This window comes from Pseudorca crassidens, chromosome 17 (assembly GCF_039906515.1).
Source record: "Pseudorca crassidens isolate mPseCra1 chromosome 17, mPseCra1.hap1, whole genome shotgun sequence".
Lineage (NCBI taxonomy): Eukaryota > Metazoa > Chordata > Mammalia > Artiodactyla > Delphinidae > Pseudorca > Pseudorca crassidens.
In genome coordinates this window covers 77,510,282-77,524,735 of record NC_090312.1, presented here as the reverse complement: position 1 = coordinate 77,524,735, position 14,454 = coordinate 77,510,282, and the positions used below count along the sequence as shown (strand labels likewise).

The following is a 14,454-nucleotide window of genomic DNA, read 5'->3' as shown; positions in this document are numbered from 1 at the left end:
GCATCCTTTCTGAGTGTAGCACAACACGTTTTCTCATGCCTGTTAACCATCTATCATCTCCAATTTGAATGAAGCTTTATTTGTGTGGATGATGAGAAATTGAACTTAACCACTAAGAGCTGGACAGGATTCCTACTAAAGCAGCCACCAGACTCGTACTGGTCTCCAAGTCCATGGGCAGAAAGGCCGGCTAAAATGCACCCCCAGAGAGGCCCGCTCAGGCTCTGGTCTGCAACCCTGAAAAGCAGTAAGTATGTGCTGGTGGGGAGAAAGTGGGAGAGTCCTGGTCTGCAAGCACGAGAGAAGGGCCCTGCGGCTTTCCGTCTCTGAACTTCCTCCATGATAATCATCTGGTCAAATGCCATGGGTTTAGGGCCCTCTCTAGGCCTGGCATTCTGTGATTAAAAACTGGCCCCTGTTTGCCCTTAGTTATCATATTCATTGCCTGATTTCATGTATTAAATCCTTAGTGTGTTCAATTCAATATTGAGGACACAATGATGAAAAGCGTGCTTTTGCCTTTGGAGGGAGGAGAAAGGGGCGGGGACTAATTTGTCGAGCACTGGCTATGAGTCAGACCTAGCACTAGGGGCTTTATTTGCCAATCTCATGTGATCTTCACAAGAATACTCTAAAGCAGGCATTATTGGCCCCATTTTGTAGATGGAATTGCAGGAAGGATGAGGAAGATTAGATAATTTGCTCAAGGACACAGTTTGTAAATGGAGGAGTTGGGAGATACAGTCTCTTATCTCTGACACCAAAGCTCTTGTTATTTTCTCTCCTCCTTACTGTTTCTTGCAGTTTAATGTGATCAATGTTAATACTGTGATCAGATGTATAAAATGTAATATTTTATACCTGGAATCACAGAGGAGGGTAGTCCCTAATTCCACTAAGGAAGTAATAGGAGATTTCACTTGAGAAGATATTTGTGTTGGGTTTTGAAGGATGAGCAGGAGTTGGCCAAGTGGAGATGGAACACGGGTTGGGGAATGGCAGAGGGAATGGTGTGTGCAAAGATACAGGGTGAAAAGGAGAGCAAGGTGTTTCGGGTACTGAAAATATAACACAACTCATTTCTGCAACAATGATGAATGTTTAAACTGCTGAAACGGTTCTGGTCATATTTCTCCTGTGGACCCACTTAAATCTTGAGTGTGCATTTTCTTATCAGAAAGATAAGACCTCTGGTCTTCTTCGACTTCCAGTCCAGGCTCATTACTTCACCTATTGGGCTAGGCAGGATGCCATCTTTGAGAACAGATGACTTCTCTTCAAGTGCTGGGGTTGGCTTTGACTTGAGTCAGGCTTGACGAACTCTTGGTGCAGAAGGGGTTCCCTAAATTTTTCTCCACTTACGTTATCCTCAAAGATGCTTTGCTCTTCACTTGCAACAGAGAAAGTTGAAAGCACAGCTGGTGGCAATTTTGCTTTGAATTTGGAGGTTGTGGAGCAAACAGGAAATTTCACGCTGCAGCCGTGGGGGAGGTCCACCGAGCTTTAGTAACTTACACGGTGTGTCCACAACCTGCTTCCCATGAAATTGCCTATCAGCTCAAGGGAGCAACTGGAGAGTGGCCATTGAGCTGCTTGTCTAGAAGGCTCTCTGGATTTTATAACTAGGCTGACTCCAGCACTTTCATAAAACCACATTCTCCTGTGCTTGGACAGGTCGAACTTGGCCTGTACCCCCTTCCCACAGTCCCTTTGCTTTCTGAAGCAGTGTGGTCTGATCCCATCATAAGGATTTCAGGAGGTCTCTCAACGTCTGGCAAGGGGTGTGCTGTGCTCCTGACTGAACACACTTGCTTACCTTGATCTAGAATTTAACCTGTGGCTGGAGTGCCTTTGGTGATGTGTCTGTGCTTCTAATAACGTCTAAACCGATCCTTTGGGTGCTGTTGTCAGCCAATTGTGAGAATCCAGCCCTCCATTTAGACCGAGGGGACCTACTTCTAGTCCAGAATCTTGCCCTAAAAAATAAACTTCATCGTCTGTCAAGTGAAGAGTTCAGACTAGATAATTGCTAAGGACCTGTCCAGCTCTCAAATGCCCCAAATTTCTCTTGTTCTAGCTGTGCCAGAGGTTGAGAACCACTGCTTCCTCTCAAGGACAGGCTCACTCTCCCAGTATCATTCTGAAGCCGGTTACAGGTCCCACAACCCCATTCTACCTTTCCCTCTTTGCTCCATTCAAACAAATCTTCATGTCCTTGGCTGTTTCTCAGATTTCCCAAACATATCCTCACCCACATGGACATGAAACTCTCTGGAACCGTCTCCGTGGTCCTCGCATAACCCTCAAGTTGCTCCTTCCAAACAGAATGCCAGTGTGGGCTTGACTACACTGCGGCTGTGTGGCTGGCTGGGTGTGGACGGTCAGGTTCTGCCCTTCCAAACCTTCCTTTCGCGAGAGCTAAGCCACGTCGGAGAGCTTGCAGCCCGCTCTCTCCTCCAGTGGGCATCTTTGGGAGTATGGGCAGCATTAAATATGTTACAAACATGGCGGCTAACAACGACTGTCCTGGACCCATTCCCCTCCTGGCTTGTGCAGAGAGAGACCGGTCAGGTGGTGTGGAAATGTTGTTGGCAGGAAGCATCACTCCCTCGATTTGGGAATGAAGGACCATAAATTGTGGCTGCCTTCCAAACTGCCAATAAATAAGTAAATATAGAGAGTGTTGACATTGGTCTGCCTGCCAAACTCCAGGTTGTTTCTGTCCTCATATTGTGGAGTTATTGAACAGGCTGTTGAGAAGTAGCCTCCATTCTACTTGGAATCTCTCCTGTTGGAGACCTGTCAGTCGGCTTTCTGGTCCTTCTTGGAGAGTGAGACAGTCTGTCCAGCATGAGTTTATTCATAATGATGATCAGCAACGGGGTGAAATGGAGCCATTTCTAAGGATGAAATGTTGTCCACAGATACTTAAGCTATAGTTTGGAATAACCGCTGAGCTCCTGAGAGGGTGCTCGTTCAGCGTGCCGTGATCAGGAGAGATGGACTCAATTTCCTCTTGGTCCACAGACTCACAAGGGTTTTCACCTCTGCCTCCTGAGTTAGAGGATTTTGTGCACTGACTGAGTGTGAATTCAGACAAGATGGTGGCCGTGTTCCACGTAAGAAAGGCATTGAGAAGAAGCAGCTAGTTTACGTTCACATGCCTAGTGCTTAATGGGTACCTGTCACATGAGAGGCGCTTAATTAATATTTGTGGCAGCAATGAGTTAATTTGGAGACGCACTGCTTCCTCTCTGCTGTGATTACGCTCTCAGGCTGTTCCTGATTCTGAATTACTCCAGAGCTGTTCTTCCAGGATGTCTTAAAGCTTAAGATTTGTTTCTTTCAGAGGCTTCTCTTGCTACCTACTCATGTCCAGCCTTCTCCTTTGGATCTTCGCCACCAGCATCCTGCAGGGCTCCCCATAAAGGCGGTTCTAGCCCACCCTGCACTCATCCTTTTCCTGTCCTGAAGCAAGGAGGGTCTCGAAAGTTTTCAAGGAAAAGGGAAAAAGGAAGGGGAAAGCAGTGAAACAATTTAAAAAGAAAAAAGAAGAGAAGGGAGAAAACACATGCCTACAAATCCCATGTACTTCCTCCCTTCTTTTTCTTTTTTAATTGTTTTACTGCTTCCCTGTTCCTTTTTCCCTTTTCCTTGAACAATTTCAAGACCCTCCCATGACAAACAACTCACAAAATCTAACTGAGAAACTGAGGAAAGAGAAGGCAAAGGAAAGAGAAAGCAAAGAGGAATGAATAGCACAATAACTTCTCATTTCTTAACACCCAATGGGGTTTTCTCCCTTGCTGCCTGGTCTCCGGAGCAGAGCCTAGAGCCTTAAAGGGCCATGCACACTTCAATTTTCCACTATTGTTTTGACAGCTGAAGAGCAGAAGAATTAACCCTTTGAATCAAAGTCTTCTGTAGTTTGTTTGATTACTGCTTTCCTTCAAAGTGTGATTTATCATCAGCCTATTAAGGTATGGTGTGAGGACACACACACACATATTGAATGGTACTGGGTTTTTGACTAGTTTAGAAATTACTGCATTCTTTTCACAGTCTCATGGCATCTGAGCTGCCCAAAAGTTCCCATTAATGGTTTTGAGACAAGACTTTCAGGTAATTAGGGAGATTCTAGTTTCCAAGAAAGGCTCATCTCTTCAGAACCCCAGTTCCAAAGATTTGTGGATTATTGGTATGCAAAGCTCAAGGGACAGCCTTCAATTGGGGGCTGCTATAGTTTATGGGCAGCTCATGCCACACCATAACAGTAAAGTTACATAAACGTGCCCCTTACCTGTTTCACATTTTAAAGAATATAATAAGCATGTTTGTGTCTATAAAGAGACGTAAGCCCCATGATTGTTGTGTTTTTTGTCCATTAGGGTCTTGAATATACTTGCACTATTTGTATTTTTAATGGTGCGAAAGTACCCAGAGGGTTAGTGGCAAAGGAAGAGAGTTGTAAAAATGGAATAAATAAATAAATTTGAATTTAAAAACTCTGAGTTTAGTGATGTCTGACTTCCTCTATTCATGCCATCGCTACTCTTGTTGCTTTTTGATTTTTGTTTTGCTTCTTGACTGTTGTTGTTTTCCACCAAAGCTGTCATTTATCGTGAGAACAAGAGCAGCCATGTGTTGATTTTTCTGGATCCTTTTTGGACACTGTCCCAGTGCTAATGAAGGCCCTTCCAAAGTGCTAAAGCGCTGGTGCCAAAATCAGTTATGCTGAAAACAATAGAGGAGAGGGGTACACAGACAGCGTGTGTATCCCCCCATGCATGTGTACACACCAGGAGATATGTATATATTGTGTGATTTTTTAAGTTGCCTTTATTTATTTATTTATTTTTCACACTCGGAGATATCTGAACCGATACGTGTGTATGTGCACGCAGACACACATGCGTGTTTGTGCGCACAGAACGTGTGCGTTGGAGCTACACGGAGGGGAAGGCGGGGGCTGAACTTTTACCAAAGGACTTGTTTGCGTCTGCTTGCAGAAAGTGTTCGTGGATCAAAAGATGAACAGAATCTCTGAGTTTTACGGTGTCCTCATTTGTGGGTTTAGAAGCTATTAAAGATGCATATTCACCAACTTAAAAAAATTTAGACGTGAATGTAAATATTGTTGTCGATCTTATTTGTTTTATTAAGAGATGAGGATCCTACTTCGAGAAGCGCCTAGAAAGCCCTTAGCTTAGGCTCAGCTGCTGTGCTTATATTGAGAAGGTCTCCAACACTGGCCTCGGAGTACTTCTGAGGTGGTGTATTGCCCGAAAAAGGGGGAGATTTTGTTACTGGGCTCTCTCTCCCCTCCATACATTTCCCCCTGCCTTTTTCCCAACGTGTAATTATTCTTTCCTCGATTTGTTTACAGGGCTTGGAGATGGGGACAGAGTTCTCTGGCGACCATGCAACTGAGCAATCGCCCTAAAGAGGAGCATTTAGAAGCTATAAAACCTAAATGCCCTGCCATGCATCATCACACTGCAGTTATTCAAATTTAGTAAATTAAATTAAATAATCTCAAATTACTTGATTTCGGGGCTTTAAAAATTCATCTCTATGGTGCCCAGTAGTCAATTTCCTTTATTATTATTGTTCATCACGTAGAATTTATGTTTTTGATGAATCAAAATCCTTGCTCGTTTCGCCGGCCCAAGCCGAGTAGGCTGTGTCGGTGGCTCGGTGCGCCATCTACCGGCCGGTTCGGGCACGACCGCCGTCTCCGGAGCTCCGGGAGCGGCGCCGAAGGCCGGTGTGGCCGCTTCGCACTCGTCACTGTAAACATCCTAGGCAGGACCGAGCTCTCAGCGAGTGTGTTAACTGCTCCCTTGGGCTTTGCCGTTGTGGGTCAACTTGAAGTCGCGGGGACAACCCAGGGAGATTTGCTGTCGAGGCCGGAGGAGGGTTTTCTGTTCCCGCTGCAAAGCCAGCACGGTTTGGTCTGCTAGCAGCTCTGCTGCTCCCATTCTTCTTTATTAAAGGCCAGATGATCTAATCAAACTGCTGTTTACCCGGCTGATCTGGGAAGCCATTCCTTCATTACCAAACGCCAGTCTCTGCTCTTGCAAGACACTGTTTAAAGAGAACATTGATGCGCAGAGACGGTGACTGCCGATATGCCAAGAGCATGATTTCCCAGATAAAGACAACGCTGAATCTTGCCATGTGCGATGTTTTAAAAAGTATTTTATTCCCAGGGAAATTTTTTCCCTTCAACACTCTAAGACAGAGTCGAATTCTGGCGTGGTCAGGGCAACTGCAAACCATCCATTGTTGTAGAGGTTGGTTTAAACTGTGTTCAATGTAGTCATCCCGTTTAGCAAATAAACAACCATCAAGTGATAATTCTATGTGTTTTAGGAGGGAAATCCCTTCAAAGCAGCGTTAACATGTTCCTTACTTCAAACTTCTCTGACACCTTTGCTTAATCTACGTTGCTTCACTAAAGTTCCGTAAATGTGCCACTCACGTGCTTTCACAGTGTTTTAAGAACATAGTAATCCACATGTCCCAACGAGGGTCCCAAGCAGAGGACTCAGAGTAGGTATTTATGTGCGAGCCTTCTAATTTGTCAGCCACCTCCTTTCCCAGTCAAATGGTTCAACATAGCAACAGATGGTGTTCTGGGCTTTTTTTTGCTGAGTTTGGGATGGTCTATTTTGTGCTTTCTCAGGGAGATTTTCACTGTTATTAATCAATTCAAATGAGATGCTAGAACCGCCTCTGAAAAGTTAAGTTCACCTCACCAAGCCCCACAGTTCAGAGAATGTTTTTCTCATCCTCCAAAGGAACTCTCCTTCCCTCTCCTTAAAAGGAAGCCTCTCTCCCTACACCACCATTCCCCACAGTTTCCAAGCATTTTCTTCAGATGTTTGTACAGGAAAGAAGTGTAAGGAAGCAGTTGCCGGGTTGGGAACAAAAGCACATAATTTATAGTTCTTCTGCACGTGTGAAGTTACAGATCTCTGGAGATTGTGCGACCACTTTATTTTCCAGGCAAGCGTCAAAACTAAGTAACAGCCTTCATTTGGTTCAAGAAAAGCAGACGGAACGGTGCTAGATGGGTTTGTTACTGAGCTTGCATTTAATGCAGAAAATCCCATTCTTAAAGGACGCAGGGCCTGAGAGCCTCCCTCCTTGCTACTCAGAAGAAAAATCAAAGACTCTTTGGTCGGGTCGTTAATGTTCAAGGTGGAATCACCTTTGCTTCATCTGATGACTGAAGGCAAACTCTTCTAAGTGTCTTGACCGTGCACTTCACGTTGTGTTGGTAGTATTACCAGGAGGATCCATTTGGGGACAGTTATGTCACGGTCCTGCTTTCGTGCAAGTTCCCCAAGGCTTCTCCAACCAGCCAGCACGCAGTCCGTGTGCCGTGGCCTGGAGTCACCCTCTTGCATCCTGGTCTACCTGCCTTAGCATTATGGCTTTCTAGCTCCTGTCTAATATAATAATTTGTTTCATGGGTTTTTTCCTCTACTGAATATAAAGGAGTTGGCAAAGAAACACGGGTATGAATTAGCTCCCCCAAACTCAGTCTTTAATCTGTTTGGCTTATTCTTTTATGGAGAAAACCAGAAACAAAGTGTCTAAAGGTTGTGCTATCTGACACCAGATTCCCTGTAGGAAGGAGGTATGGGCTGAATTGTGTCCCCCTCCAAATTCACGTGTTGAAATTCTAACCCCCTAGTACCTCAATATGTGGCCTTATTTGGAGACAGCGTCTGTACAGAGGTAATCAAGTTAAATGAGGTCATTAGGGCGGGCCCTCATCCAATATGGCTGGTGTCCTTATAAGAAGGGAAGATTAGGACACAGACACACACAGAGGGAAGACCACGTGAGGACACAGAAGATGGCCATTTACACACCAAGGGGAAAGGCGCTTCTCTCAGGGCCCCCAGAAGGAACTAATTCTGCTGACACCTTGATCTCATATTTCTCACCTCCAGAACTGTGAGACGATACATTTCTGCTGTTTCTTCGTGACGGCAACCCTTGCAAACTCACACAGAAGGTGAGAAAGTTAATGCAGCTGTCGGTATATTCTGGTATTCCAAAACGACTTCTCTTATTTCGAAGAGTGGGAGGCTTATCTTCCCTGCGGGGAAATTGGTGTGTGATGGTGGTGGTGGTGGTGGTGGTGGCGGCGGCGGTGGCGGTGGTGGCGGTGGCGGTGGCGGCGGCGGCGGCGGTGGCGGCGGCGGTGGTGGTGGTGGTGATGATGGTGGTGGTGGTGGCGGTGGCGGTGGTGGTGGTGATGATGGTGGTGGTGATGGTGGTGGTGGGGAGTGTGTGTGTGTGTGCGCATGTGTGTGTGGAGGGGGGTTGACAGCTCACTAAACGAGGCCTCAGGAGGTCTCCAGCCTGGCCCTGACCTAACCGCTGAATCCTGGGTAAAGCATACGTAGCGCTGAAGTCTGTGCGGCATTACTGTCGTGTGCACAGTGTGGTTACTAGTGGGTGTAGCTGTCTTCTATTTCGCTTCACACATCTGGACACAAAAAAATTTTTCACGCTGACAGATCAGGCACTTCAAAACATAGTGCCTTATGCACCTTTTTTGCAGACCCTTAATATGATTTTGAACAGAGTTAAGCTCTATGGACCCGCAAACTGCATGCTAAGGTACCGTGGTCCCTCGGTATCCGAGGGGGATTGATTCCAGGACCCCTCATGGATGCCAGAATCTGAGGATGCCCAAATCCCTTATATAAAACGGCGTAGTGTTCAAATATAACCTGCGCACACCCTCCCGTATACGTTAAATCATCGCTAGGTTACTTGTAATACCTAATACAGTGTAAATGCTATGTAAATAGTTGACAGCACGGCAAATTCAAGTTTGGCTTTTTGGAATTTTTTTTGAATACTTTCCATCTACCGTTGGTTGAATTTGCAGATGCAGGACCAGCGCATACAAATGGCTGACTGTCCTGATGTGCCCGTGTGTGGTGTCCAGACAGAAGGCTCAGGTGAGAGCTTTTGCTGGTGCTCTGAAAGGTGAGGCCTCTTCCATAAATACTCCTTAGGGACTTGCCTGGTTCATCTTTTCAGTTTTTCATCGATGCAGCTGTTTTTCCCAGGGAGTAGTTGGTCAGAGGCTTAGTTCTTTGCTGGACGCCGTGGGCGTTGAGCTTATCCTATACGGGGTTTGTAGTAACCTTCCAGAAGCTAACTTGTCTTGGTATCTGTAGAACACGACGAGCACAGCCACCACTCGGTACACGTGTTGAATTCGGGTTAGTGTCAGTAGATATGAGGAAACAACTACAACTTTAGGCTGGATTTGGTTTTTCTTTTCATGTTAGTAAATAAACATTTCAAAACCAAGTCAGATCATGAGAATTCAATTTCACTCGAGTGTAGAGCATTTTTGGACTTCCCTGGCGGTCCGGCGGTTAAGACTCTGCGCTTCCACTGCAGGGGGCGAGGGTTTGATCCCTGGTCGGGGAACTAAGATCCCGCATGCCCCATGGTGCAGACAAAAAAAAAAAAAAGGAGTGTAGAGCATTTTTATTTTTATTTTCTTTAGTGCACCTCACTACATAACATTGACTTGTTAAAGACGTCCTGAAGTATTTTTTTGTGGAAAAGTGGATACAACTCAAAATGGTTCTTAAAAGGGATGGGAAGGTAGTGGACAAGTGGAGCAAAGAAACACCTTTCAAGTGGGCTTTTACTAAAATTCAGGAGAGTCTTTTTTTTTAAATCGAGTATTGTTACTAGTGTCCCTTTAAGAACCTGTGAGGTTACTAATGGATACAGGTGATGGTGACAGCCTTAAATAAACCTCCAGTAATAAACAAATCTTGGGGAGTTTTTGTAAGATTACCACCATCCCATGCCTGGTCCAATAGGGCAAGGAATGCAGGAAGGAAATGACCGTGATCATATCCATCACACCGTCACGCCCACGGGCGAGACAATGTTTCAAGGAGACTCACACTGTCTCCCAATAAAAGCCAACAAGGCTGTGCGTTAATATGGATCTTGTACTTTACAAAAAACTATTCCCTTCCCTGCCTTACGTTGTGTTTTACACACACACGCACACACACAAACTATGGAATTAAAAAGGATTCAGTAGACATTAGGCATCTGCTCTAGGGGTTTGGAAATTGAATACTAAGCGGGGCTCATCAAATGTCAAAAGTTGGAGTGGAATGAATAAAATAGGTAAAATGAGTGTCTAACTCAAAATTCTATATGTGTGTCACCTTTGCTTTGGGTCCGTATCACCACATAAATTTATAGTTTGACCCACTTAAAAATAACTCTCTTTTGCTGTTGAGATCTTTAAGGTCAAGTTCAAAAAGTGTCAGCACCACCATGATTTACCATTTTGCGTTTCTTTCCTGAATATTTTCTCTAGTGTTGTTGTGTTTGCCTCTCTGCGCGTTCCCATTTGCACCAGAAAACTGATGGGCTGTGTGTTTAGAATATCCAGGGTCTGGTTGGAATATGACAAATATCTGCATGGTTGTCCATTTTTCACTTGGCATCAGCATGTTTGAGGTGATACACTAAATATACTCATATGAAGTCATCTGACTTACAATATCGTTCCCCTCGAAGTCATCTGATTCTAACGTTCACATTCTAAAACACGATCTTGGTTAGCGGTGAATCAACCATTCTGTGATAAGCAATTAAGAGAATATTTTCGGGGTATAATAGAAAAGTATTGATGGGCTAAGCTGCGAGCACAAGATGACACCTTTAAAAACAATTTTTTTTTTGGCTGCGTTGGCTCTTCGTTGCGGTGCGCGGGCTTCTCATGGCGATGGCTTCCGTTGTTGCGGAGCACGGGCTCTAGGTGCATGGGCTTCAGTAGTTGTGGCAGGCAGGCTTCAGCAGTTGTGGCAGGCAGGCTTCAGTAGTTGTGGCTCGTGGGTTCTAGAGCGCAGGCTCAGTAGTTGTGACGCACGGGGCTTAGTTGCTCCGTGGCATGTGGGATCTTCCCGGACCAGGGCTCGAACCCGTGTCCCCTGCATTGGCAGGTGGATTCTTAACCACGGCGCCACCAGGGAAGCACCCCAAGATGACATCTTTAAAGATTAACACGTGGAGGTATTGATTGGACAAATCTGTTTGGCACGAGCAGATGTATAGATAGGGGAGCCGGGTGTTGGGAGAAGTCTGTGAACGCACGTATTTGAGAATAACTCGCACAATTCATAAATAATCATAGTTACAATAAAGGCTCTGCCAGTGGCTTAGGGATCCAAGAAATACGACTTGATGTTAACATTTCACTTGAAGGATAGTTTAATTAATGCTGAATCATACAGTTATTCTTGTGAAAGTCCTGTACACATGACACTCCAAATTCATACCAAATGAATTTGTTCCAAGTGGGGTAATCACAGTCCACACCCAGTAACTAGTGACGACACGGCATTTAGGAGTCCAGGCGTTAGGGTACTGAAGGTAGCAATTCCCGGCCACTCTGAGGCGTTAGGTCGTGTCAAGCCCAATTCTGGAGGTTCCCCGGCATTTCAACGTGAGTTTCCCGGGTTCCAGATTTCTCTGCTGGCCACTTTGCCTCTGCTGGGCCAGATATGCTGAGAGCCTTGGGTCGTGGTCCCTTGCTCTTCTAAGGCTGCTGGATGCTCAAGGAATCTCCTAAGTAAACTGTTACCAAAGAAATGATGATGAGCTGAAGCAAATCACTAAGTCCTGTTTAACAGAGAACTTTCGAAGATTCCGGAACTGAGGGCTCCGTTCTTTGGTTGGTCTTTCTGATCCTCCCTTCCTGCTGCCTAAGCTTGTTGCATCCCGCAGCTTGCTCCGGCCTTCAGGGGGCTCCTGTAGCATCCTTCCCCTCTGCGTGGACTCACGCTGAGGCTCAGAGACCTGGAGGGTCTTCCCTCCAGGAAATGCATTTCACGGGCTTCCCTGGTGGTGCAGTGGTTGAGAGTCCGCCTGCCGATGCAGGGGACGCGGGTTCGTGCCCCGGTCCGGGAGGATCCCACATGCCGCGGAGCGGCTGGGCCCGTGAGCCATGGCCGCTGAGCCTGCGTGTCCGGAGCCTGTGCTCCGCAACAGGAGAGGCCACAACAGTGAGAGGCCCGCGTACCGCAAACAAAAACAAAAACAAAAACAACAGGACTTTATCCTCCACCAGCTCTGGAGGCTGTCAGCAGGGTTAGCTCCTGCTTGGGGGCACAGAGGGGGATTCTCTTCATCCCCGCACCGCCAGCGGCTGGCAGTGACCATCAGCCCTCGGTGTTCCTTGGATTACAGGGCAGCACTCCAGTCTCTGCTGCTGTGGTCACCTGGCTGTCCTCCTTCTTCCTCTGTCGTGTCACGTGGCTTTTCCCCCTCTGTGTGTGCCTGTCCCTGTGTCTCTTCTTATAAGGACGTCTGTCACAGTGGATTAAGGGCCCACCTGACTCCACCATGGCTTCATCTTAACTTACATGTGGAAAGACTCTATTTTCCATTAAGGTCACTTCCACCTCTGCCAGGAGTTAGGACGTCAACCTATCTTCTTGGGGGGACAGAGCTCAACCCACGTGGTGAATAACAGTGTGTTTCTGAGATGAGTACCTGGGAGAATCATGACCTGGAACCTAGCATAGACAAGGGTAATTTCCAAGACCCACAGCCGTTCTCTGAGAAGTGGTCAGGCGATGGGCTGGGAGACACCGAGGGCCCATATCCCTCTCGGGTGCTCCCTGCTGCCCCCACTCCTCATTCGGACTCCCTGCCAGCCCTCACATGCTGCCCCTGGCTCTCCCTCCCTCTGTCCGGCCCCTCTCCTCTGTTACACCCACATGCATCCCTGCCCTGGCCCTTCCTTCCTGCCTCCGCTTCTGCTTCAACTCCTCCTCCAGATGTGTGGACTCCAAGGAGGGTGCAGAAGGGACAGGGGGCGCACCCCGCTCCCCAGTCCGGATGCGTGCCATGCAGATGGTTCCAGTGGCCATGAGCACATGTCACCGGGTCTGGGGACCTGGCTCTGGCCTCTGCAGTCTGACCAGGAGACGACAGCAAATACGATCGCTCACACCTATTAAGCGCTTCACGTGAGCCAAGGGGTGTGCTGAACACTTTACGTGTCGCTTGATCCCCAAGTGAAGTAACTGGCTCGAGGTTACCTCGCATGTTAGAGATAAGTTGGGACTTTAACCCGGCTTTATTTGCCACCAGCGTTTGAGTCCCCCACCTGGCGCCGGTGAGGGTGTGGTCTCCCCCTGAGTGTCTGGTTTACTGTGAGGCCCCTGCAGCTCCCAGGAAACTGGGTCAACGGTGGAGGGAGCACAGAGGGAGGGAGGCGGGGCAGGGAGAGCAGCCACTGGAACGTGAGTGGAAGTGAAACCTGTCACTTCTGGGCTGAGGTTTTGAAGAATCAGGGACGACTTTACCATTCTCTTTCCCCTCGTCTGTCAGGAGATAGTGGAATCATGAGATGAACCCACCCAGCCCACAGGGAGCCCTTGTGTTGGGCTGTTACCTGGGTGAGAAATACATTTTGATTGTGTTAAGCCACAGAAATGTTGGTACTTATTCTTTCCCTTAACTAACATAGGGTGTAAAACAGGACAGAAGGTCCAGGGTGATTTTAGTTCCCATGCGGCTCAGCCAGTCTCACTGTCCAACTCCTACGAGCCATGTTAAGGTCCACGACAGTTTCCTGGGACAGAGGACACTCCGACGCCGCTCCCCTGCGTTGGAACGTGTGTTTGCCTCTAAGGTCTCTTTGCCATAATCACAGAAACCACTGGAGAGCTCAGTGAAGCTCTGGCTCAGCCTGGCCCCTGGATGCCCCCGTGGGCTGCCCGCTTGGTGGCAGGTGGCCTGGGCCTGCCTGGGCAGCCCTGTGCCGATCTCACGAGACCCGCGGGTCTGCCTCCGTTCAGGATTTACTGCTAACAGGGCCGTAGTCTCCTCCAAACACTTCATTCAGAAATAGTTTCGGCCTTAGAGTAGAAATGTTCCTCTCCCCAGAACTTAGATCATCTTGGGGAAGAAGGAAGTGACAAGGCACGGGCAGCAAACTATGAATTGACTAAGCACTTACCTGAAAGGGACTGAGAAGAAATCTCGAATTGACTGAATCATCATGAACTAGCAAGGCTACATTTTCCAACATCAGTGGGAAGGAGGAGCTTCAGAGGGAGTGAAGTTTAGTTTTGGAGAAGTGAAGGTCCTACGTGTTTGCACAGTTAAGAGCTCTTTACACACTCACACTTATCCTCCCACAGATGTAGCCGCTGGGAGATGCTGGGCCAAGGCCTGGGCTCCTCTGGAAGACCTCGACGAAGCAACCTTGGGGCAGGATTCTGCCCAGGGATGGAGAAGGTGGCTGTCGACAAGACGCCCCTTTGTTTGTCCAGTATTCATTGAGCACAAACTGTGTGCCAGGCGCCAGGCTTTCCAAGGTGCTGGGGAAGCCCCTCCCTAGAAGGACGGCTCCTTCACCCCCTAACG

The 14,454-nt window shown here is 47.4% G+C and overlaps 1 protein-coding gene across 1 annotated transcript in view; it reads left to right on the top strand.

Annotated features, from left to right (window-relative positions):
- CHD7 (chromodomain helicase DNA binding protein 7) overlaps positions 1 to 14,454 on the top strand; it is a 444,235-nt gene that overhangs the window by 302,711 nt on the left and 127,070 nt on the right. Inside the window, exons 41-42 of the mRNA XM_067712237.1 lie at positions 7,968 to 8,032; positions 8,918 to 8,990. The gene's annotated coding sequence lies outside the window, so the exon portion shown is untranslated. The remainder of the gene's footprint in view (positions 1 to 7,967; positions 8,033 to 8,917; positions 8,991 to 14,454) is intronic.